This window comes from Piliocolobus tephrosceles, chromosome 19 (genome assembly GCF_002776525.5).
Source record: "Piliocolobus tephrosceles isolate RC106 chromosome 19, ASM277652v3, whole genome shotgun sequence".
Lineage (NCBI taxonomy): Eukaryota > Metazoa > Chordata > Mammalia > Primates > Cercopithecidae > Piliocolobus > Piliocolobus tephrosceles.
This window is the reverse complement of record NC_045452.1, coordinates 43,226,445-43,234,454: the sequence shown is the minus strand read 5'-3', so window position 1 is coordinate 43,234,454 and position 8,010 is coordinate 43,226,445. Positions and strand designations below refer to the sequence as shown.

Here is an 8,010-nt window from a genome sequence, read left to right as displayed (position 1 = left end):
CCCTAAAAGTGGCCAAGATTCCATGGATCAAACAGAAGAACCCAGCCCATCCCAAGAAAGGTGACTCGACTCAACCTACCAACCTATTCAGCCAGAAGAATTCCTTTTCAGCAGCAGATTGGGAAACCAATTTTTCCCCCTGTGGAACTATCACTTTCACCTTTCCAAGAGGACTCTGACAAAAGTTGCTAACCCATCCTTCAGAACCTTCGAAATTTACCTTCCTAATTGAAGGGAGGTTTTCCATTTGGGAAAAAAATGGTTCATTCAAAATAAGAACAAACGTGTTCGGCGTCGCTCCGCGCGGCGGGGTTCTAGGCCGAGGTCTCACGGCGAGCTGCAGGTGAAGTGCTGGCGGCTAAGAGCACGGCGTTGGCTCTGGCGCCGGCGTCGTTGTGTCCTGACAACCGCTCCAGTAACAGGTTCCGAGACAGCGGATGCGGCCGCTTTAGCCCTGAGCGGGCTCCACAGCTGCCTGCGGGTCTCTGCTAGTGCCCGACCCTTCTCGTCGCAGACCCTACGCCGAGCAGCGACCCTGAGCCAAGAGCTGGAGCCGCGGCAATGGCGGCCTGGACAACGTCGCACCGGTCAATCAAGGGGATCCTGAAGAACAACTTCCTCTATGGTGGCGTCTGCCGAACAGCCCCACGGGAATGTGGACGAGTTGCTGAACAAAAAATCCCGGAAGTGGGATGAAATGAACATCCTGGCGATATATCATCCAGCAGACAAAGACTATGGTTTAATGAAAACAGATGAACCAAGCACTTCTTCCCATCGTGTTATGGGTGATGATGAAGTTCCATGTAGTGATACAGACACCACTGAAAACACGGCACCAGATATCTTAGCTAAGAAATTAGCTGCTGCTGAAGGCTCGGAACCAAAGTATCGGGTTCAGGAACAAGACAGCAGTGGAAAGGAGGATAGTAACCTCTCACCTGAAGAACAAGAAAAAAAGTGACAATTTGAAATGAAAAGGAAGCTTCATTACAATGAAGGACTCAATATCAAACTAGCTAGACAGTTTCAAAAAACCTACATGATGATGACGAAGATGAAAAAATGTTAGAGACTGCAGGTGGAGAAAGCATGAATACGGAGGAATCAAATCAAGGATCTACTGCAAGTGACCAAGGGCAAAACAAATCACGAAGTTCATAGAACAGATTGGTTCAACGCTGTAATTGTTTGTTAGATATAAACCCTGTTTCTATAATTGCTTCTTGTTCTCCACAATTCGTGACTTAAGTACCAAAATGCATACCAGTTATTATATATTGCCAAAAATTAAATGATAAACTTAGAAACTGATTAGACTGAAAATGCCTAATAGATGTATATATCCTTGTGCCTAGTTCTTTACCACCAATACAGTGTAATATCATCAGTCCAAAATTGCATTACTTTTGTAAATATACTGATTAATTTGTATTAGATATTATATAGCTTTTTATGCTTTAGAGGTTAAACAGTATATTTGGGGGAAATTATTTTCATCACTCTAAATGTGGTGGTAGCTCTTATAAAATTTGTCAGCTTTTTTTTTTTAATCAAAAGCCAGCTGAACAACAGGACATATAGACTGATAAATATTCAGGCTGAATAGTATTTTAACACTTGTCTTCAACTTCATTTGTCTGTTTAATTGAAAAGGATTTTAAGAGTTACTCTTGCATTTTCTGGCCTACTACCTTTAAAACTCCTGTTGTGTTTCTTTGTATTTACAAGGAAAGGACTGAACTTTTTCTCATCAAAACTGGCTTTTTTCCCACAAATAAATTATCAGGTTAAACTAGCACTAATGTCTGCTCTGTTTTTTGTTTTGGTTTTTTTCTATTTTATATTTTTGGTACACTGGGCAGACTTCAGAGCAACTTTTTTTCAGTAAATATTCTAATGTAGCTATCTCGGCATTCCCTTTAAATACCTGTCTTAACCTCCTGCTTTTATTTCTTACTCCCTTCCACACATACGCACACAATCCTTTACCTTTTAAAGGATCATTAAGATTACATTAGGAACTCTTTCTGTCACTCTTCTGTGATTTGCTGCAATATTGAAATTCTTATTTTGACCATCAATGCCTATTCATTCTTCTAATACATGAAGAAAATAGATTAAGTAGCAGCAGTACTATAGGCAGGAAATATAGTTTAACTGCTAAATTTCAGTACCTCTCTGATTTACAGCTTGCTAATTAAATTGCTGTTATTAGTTTGTTTGGCTTAGACTTAAGAAAACAACTGACTGAGGGTTTTTTTGTTTTGGGGGTTTTTTTTGTTTTGTTTTTTTGTTGTTTAATTGTGTGTAATCAGTGATATGATTATTACTGAATGGACAGACAGAAGTAAGCCTGGACATTGTTTAATTTAAAAACTTTAAATAGTCACTGCTTTAAGGGAATATGATAATATATACTATGACAAATGTACTTTATTCTTCTAACACAGTAAGAATTACTTGGAATATTTTCCTGAAATGAAGTGCAGGAAAGCCCTGTGTGTCTTGTTTTAGTGATGGTTTCATTTCTAGCCAATTATTTGTATCTTAATTTTTTGTTAGTACCAAAATAATCTGTTATATGAACAGACTTTTAAAATAATTTCTGTATATTATATATATAAGAAAGCTTTTATTGAACAGCTTATCTTCCACTTGCAAGTTTATGGAAATATCAGTATGTCAAAATAAATAAAAAGTGGGAGAATTCTTTGGTATTAGAAGAATGTGCTTATTATTTTGATTTTCTAAATGGGATATAATCAAAGTACTGCTGAACTATAGGTGCAGTATTCTACTAAACATTTCAGCTAGTAATACCACTGATTTAGCAACAAAACTGTTTATGTCTGCTTTCTGAATTTAGCATGTTGAGATTACTTGTTTAAATCTGTTTTGGGGGATGTAGAGATTAAGTCTGTATGTACACGTGTACATATATTCACGCACCTTCTGATTTTGGTTTTCTCATTTTTGAGTTCCTAGAAAGTATTCACATACTCTTTTTTCGTAGAAGTAGCTGTTGTACAGTGAAGGAAAGGGTAAGCCTTTAAACAGTTGATTCTGTTTGTGTTTTCTACAAATTATTTTTTGAAATTTAAATTACAAGCAAACTCATTTCCTGGTTTTCAGAAACAGATGATTATTTCAGAGCAGTAAGACATGATAAACAGCATGCTCAGAAGGATTTTAGGTAATCAAATGCAGCTGAGAAAAGGTATTTTCAAGTCATAAGTTGCTCATTGATATGGTATGAACTAGTCAAAACATGAACCATTATGATTCAAGTTAGATTTTCTTCTGGAGAGACAGATCTGAATGTTCAGTTCTAGCCAAAGTAGATTTTACTTTCAACTTCTTAATATCACTTTCTGTGCTTAACTCCTTGGTGTTGCCTTGTCTGTTTTCATTCATCTAAAATTCTGCAGGGATGACTAAAATTTGACATAATAGTATAAATGGATTGTTAAGAATAACTTTAAGCTGAAGATTAAAGCAAGATGCCATTTTGCCTATGACTTTCATTTTGTTTACATTTTTCCCTTTAAGTTAGTATACACTACACATACATAAAATACAATAATATAACAAAAAATAAATGTTCTTATTTTATAGAAGAATAAAATGTCTGATATTGGCATATGACTGGTGGTATTATATTAATAATTATTGTAACAAAATTAGTAACTTCTAAAATTGATGAAATACCTGCTAAGCATAACGAGAAAATTGTAAGAGGCTCCTGTGTGTACTACATTTCCAACTAAAGATGCTTACCCAGTCCCAGCTCCAGCTTCTACTAGTAAAGGGGCAAGCAGAAGTCAAAACCATGGTGAAAAAAGTCAGAAGCTTATATTGTTTATTCTGTATCTGGGCTCAGTCATTTAGGGAGCTATTCAGTTACCAAGTCCTCTTATTTTGATAGGCATATCTATTTAAAAGATTATTACAAATGCATGGGTAGTTATAATGACATAAATTTGATCATCACCTAATAGGGCTCCTGGTTGACGCAGTTTGGCTCATATTAAGAGATTTATGTCAGTTCCTACTATTCTGGCTCAAACACCACATACTATAATGTACCAATATCTTTGTGTCTGTTGAAAATAATCAACGATTAGTCAATAGAGGTAGAAGAGTGAAATGCCTGAGGAAGCCTTCATCTGTAAATCTAAAGACAGAGGTTGAACCCTCTTTTTACTGAGCCTCAAGGTGAATAGTCACATCAAATTGCAAACTCAAAGATGCAACTTCAATTCTGCCAGGGCTTCCCCTGCCCTTTACTCTCAACAGCAGAAGTAGACTGAAGACAGGTGATTAGGGTATTTCACTGTTAATCAAATTTTCTTGAGGTTGGATACTACCAATCTAATGAGGATTTGGTTTAATTACAATGTTTGATTTGCATTCAACTGATGTAAGATAGAGTTGCAGTCCTTAATTTTTCAGGAATAAAATATAAAATATTGCTTAGGGCTTTGAAGGCTCTTGGTCTGCCTAACCTAAATTCCTAATCCAATGTTGAGAATACTGGTTTAAGTGGGAAGAAAAAGGCTGATAACAAAATAAGCGAGGGAAGGAAGAATGTTTGTTTTATATTTTCAAATTGTCATTTTGTTTTTATGTTATTGGTTTTGGGGAATGTCGTTAATGATGTAGAATAGATTAATCCCATATGAAAATATAAGTTGAGTAGTGCTATGATAGTGATAAATGTTAGTATAATAATGCTGTTATTTTTTGTTAATTTTTGGCTACTAAGTCATTTGGTAAAAATCGTGTAAGTGGAGGTAGGTCTTTTGGAGATAGCAGAAATACAAAAATATGGAAGTTATTAGTGATAACTTACCCCATGTATGTAATAATGATAATGTGTGGAAGTTATATTTAAATTAAATAAATCTGGGGTGGAGCAAGATGGCCGAATAGGAACAGCTCCAGTCTCCATCTCCCAGCACGAGCGACACAGAAGACCGGTGATTTCTGCATTTTCAACTGAGGTACTGGGGTCATCTCACTCGGGAGTGCCGGACAATCGGTGCTGATCAGCTGCTGCGGCCCGACCAGCGAGAGCTGAAGCAGAGCGAGGCATCGCCTCACCTGGGAAGCGCGAGGGGGAAGGGAGTCCCTTTTCCTAGCCAGGGGAACTGAGACACACAACACCTGGAAAATCGGGTAACTCCCACCCCACTACTGGGCGGTAAGCACACCGGCACACCAGGAGAATATACCCCATACCTGGCCGGGAGGGTCCCACGCCCACGGAGCCACCCTCCTTGCTAACACAGCAGTCTGCAGCAATCTAACCGCAAGGCAGCAGCGAGGCTGGGGGAGGGGCGCTCGCCATCGCTGAGGCTTAAGTAGGTAAACAAAGCCGCTGGGAAGCTCGAACTGGGTGGAGCTCACAGCAGCTCAAGGAAACCTGCCTGTCTCTGTAGACTCCGCCTCTGGGGACAGGGCACAACTAAAAAATAACAGGGGAAGCAGCAGAGGCCAGTGCAGATGCGAACGACTCTGTCTGACAGCTTTGGAGAGAGCAGTGGATCTCCCAACATGGAGGTTGAGATCTGAGAAGGGGCAGGCTGCCTGCTCAAGTGGGTCCCTGACCCCTGAGTAGCCTAACTGGGAGACATCCCCCACTAGGGGCAGTCTGACACCCCACACCTCACAGGGTGGAGTACACCCCTGAGAAGAAGCTTCCAAAGCAAGAATCAGACAGGTGCACTCGCTGTTCAGCAATATTCTATCTTCTGCAACCTCTGCTGCTGATACCCAGGCAAACAGGGTCTGGAGTGGACCTCAAGCAATCTCCAACAGACCTATAGCTGAGGGTCCTGACTGTCAGAAGGAAAACTATCAAACAGGAAGGACACCTATACGAAAACCCCATCGGTATGTCACCATCATCAAAGACCAGAGGCAGATAAAACCACAAAGATGGGGAAAAAGCAGGGCAGAAAAGCTGGAAATTCAAAAAATAAGAGTGCATCTCCCCCTGCAAAGGAGCGCAGCCCATCACCAGCAACGGATCAAAGCTGGTCAGAGAATGATTTTGATGAGATGAGAGAAGAAGGCTTCAGTCCATCAAACCTCTCAGAGCTAAAGGAGGAATTACATACCCAGCGCAAAGAAACTAAAAATCTTGAAAAAAGAGTGGAAGAATTGACAGCTAGACTAATTAATGCAGAGAAGGTCATAAACGAAATGACAGAGATGAAAACCATGACACGAGAAATACGTGACAAATGCACAAGCTTCAGTAACCGACTCGATCAACTGGAGGAAAGAGTATCAGTGATGGAGGATCAAATGAATGAAATGAAGCGAGAAGAGAAACCAAAAGAAAAAAGAAGAAAAAGAAATGAACAAAGCCTGCAAGAAGTACGGGATTATGTAAAAAGACCAAATCTACGGCTGATTGGGGTGCCTGAAAGTGAGAGGGAAAACGGAACCAAATTGGAAAACACTCTACAGGATATCATCCAGGAGAACTTCCCCAACCTAGCAGGGCAGGCCAACATTCAAATTCAGGAAATACAGAGAACGCCACAAAGATACTCCTCCAGAAGAGCAACTCCAAGACACATAATTGCCAGATTCACCAAAGTTGAAATGAAGGAAAAAATCTTAAGGGCAGCCAGAGAGAAAGGTCAGGTTACCCACAAAGGGAAGCCCATCAGACTGACAGCAGATCTCTCGGCAGAAACTCTACAAGCCAGAAGAGAGTGGGGGCCAATATTCAACGTTCTTAAAGAAAAGAATTTTAAACCCAGAATTTCATATCCAGCCAAACTAAGTTTCATAAGTGAAGGAGGAATAAAATTCTTTACAGATAAGCAAATGCTTAGAGGTTTTGTCACCACCAGGCCTGCCTTACAAGAGACCCTGAAGGAAGCCCTAAACATGGAAAGGAACAACCGGTACCAGCCATTGCAAAAACATGCCAAAATGTAAAGACCATCGAGGCTAGGAGGAAACTGCATCAACTAATGAGCAAAATAACCAGTTAATATCATAATGGCAGGATCAAGTTCACACATAACAATATTAACCTTAAATGTAAATGGACTAAATGCTCCAATTAAAAGACACAGACTGGCAAACTGGATAAAGAGTCAAGACCCATCAGTCTGCTGTATTCAGGAGACCCATCTCACATGCAGAGACATACATAGGCTCAAAATAAAGGGATGGAGGAAGATCTACCAAGCAAATGGAGAACAAAAAAAAGCAGGGGTTGCAATCCTAGTCTCTGATAAAACAGACTTTAAACCATCAAAGATCAAAAGAGACAAAGAAGGCCATTACATAATGGTAAAGGGATCAATTCAACAGGAAGAGCTAACTATCCTAAATATATATGCACCCAATACAGGAGCACCCAGATTCATAAAACAAGTCCTTAGAGACTTACAAAGAGACTTAGACTCCCATACAATAATAATGGGAGACTTCAACACTCCACTGTCAACATTAGACAGATCAACGAGACACAAAGTTAACAAGGATATCCAGGAATTGAACTCATCTCTGCACCAAGCGGACCTAATAGACATCTATAGAACTCTCCACCCCAAGTCAACAGATTATACATTCTTCTCAGCACCACATTACACTTATTCCAAAATTGACCACATAATTGGAAGTAAAGCACTCCTCAGCAAATGTAAAAGAACAGAAATTATAACAAACTGTCTCTCTGACCACAGTGCAATCAAACTAGAACTCAGGACTAAGAAACTCAATCAAAACCGCTCAACTACATGGAAACTGAACAACCTGCTCCTGAATGACTACTGGGTACATAACGAAATGAAAGCAGAAATAAAGATGTTCTTTGAAACCAATGAGAACAAAGACACAACATACCAGAATCTCTGGGACACATTTAAAGCAGTGTGTAGAGGGAAATTTATAGCACTAAGTGCCCACAAGAGAAAACAGGAAAGATCTAAAATTGACACTCTAACATCACAATTAAAAGAACTAGAGAGGCAAGAGCAA

The 8,010-nt window shown here is 39.5% G+C and overlaps 1 pseudogene; it reads left to right on the top strand.

The window, feature by feature from the left end:
• The first annotated feature begins 561 nt into the window (after positions 1-561).
• LOC111524319 lies at positions 562-1,164 on the top strand (annotated as a pseudogene).
• Positions 1,165-8,010: the final 6,846 nt, after the last annotated feature.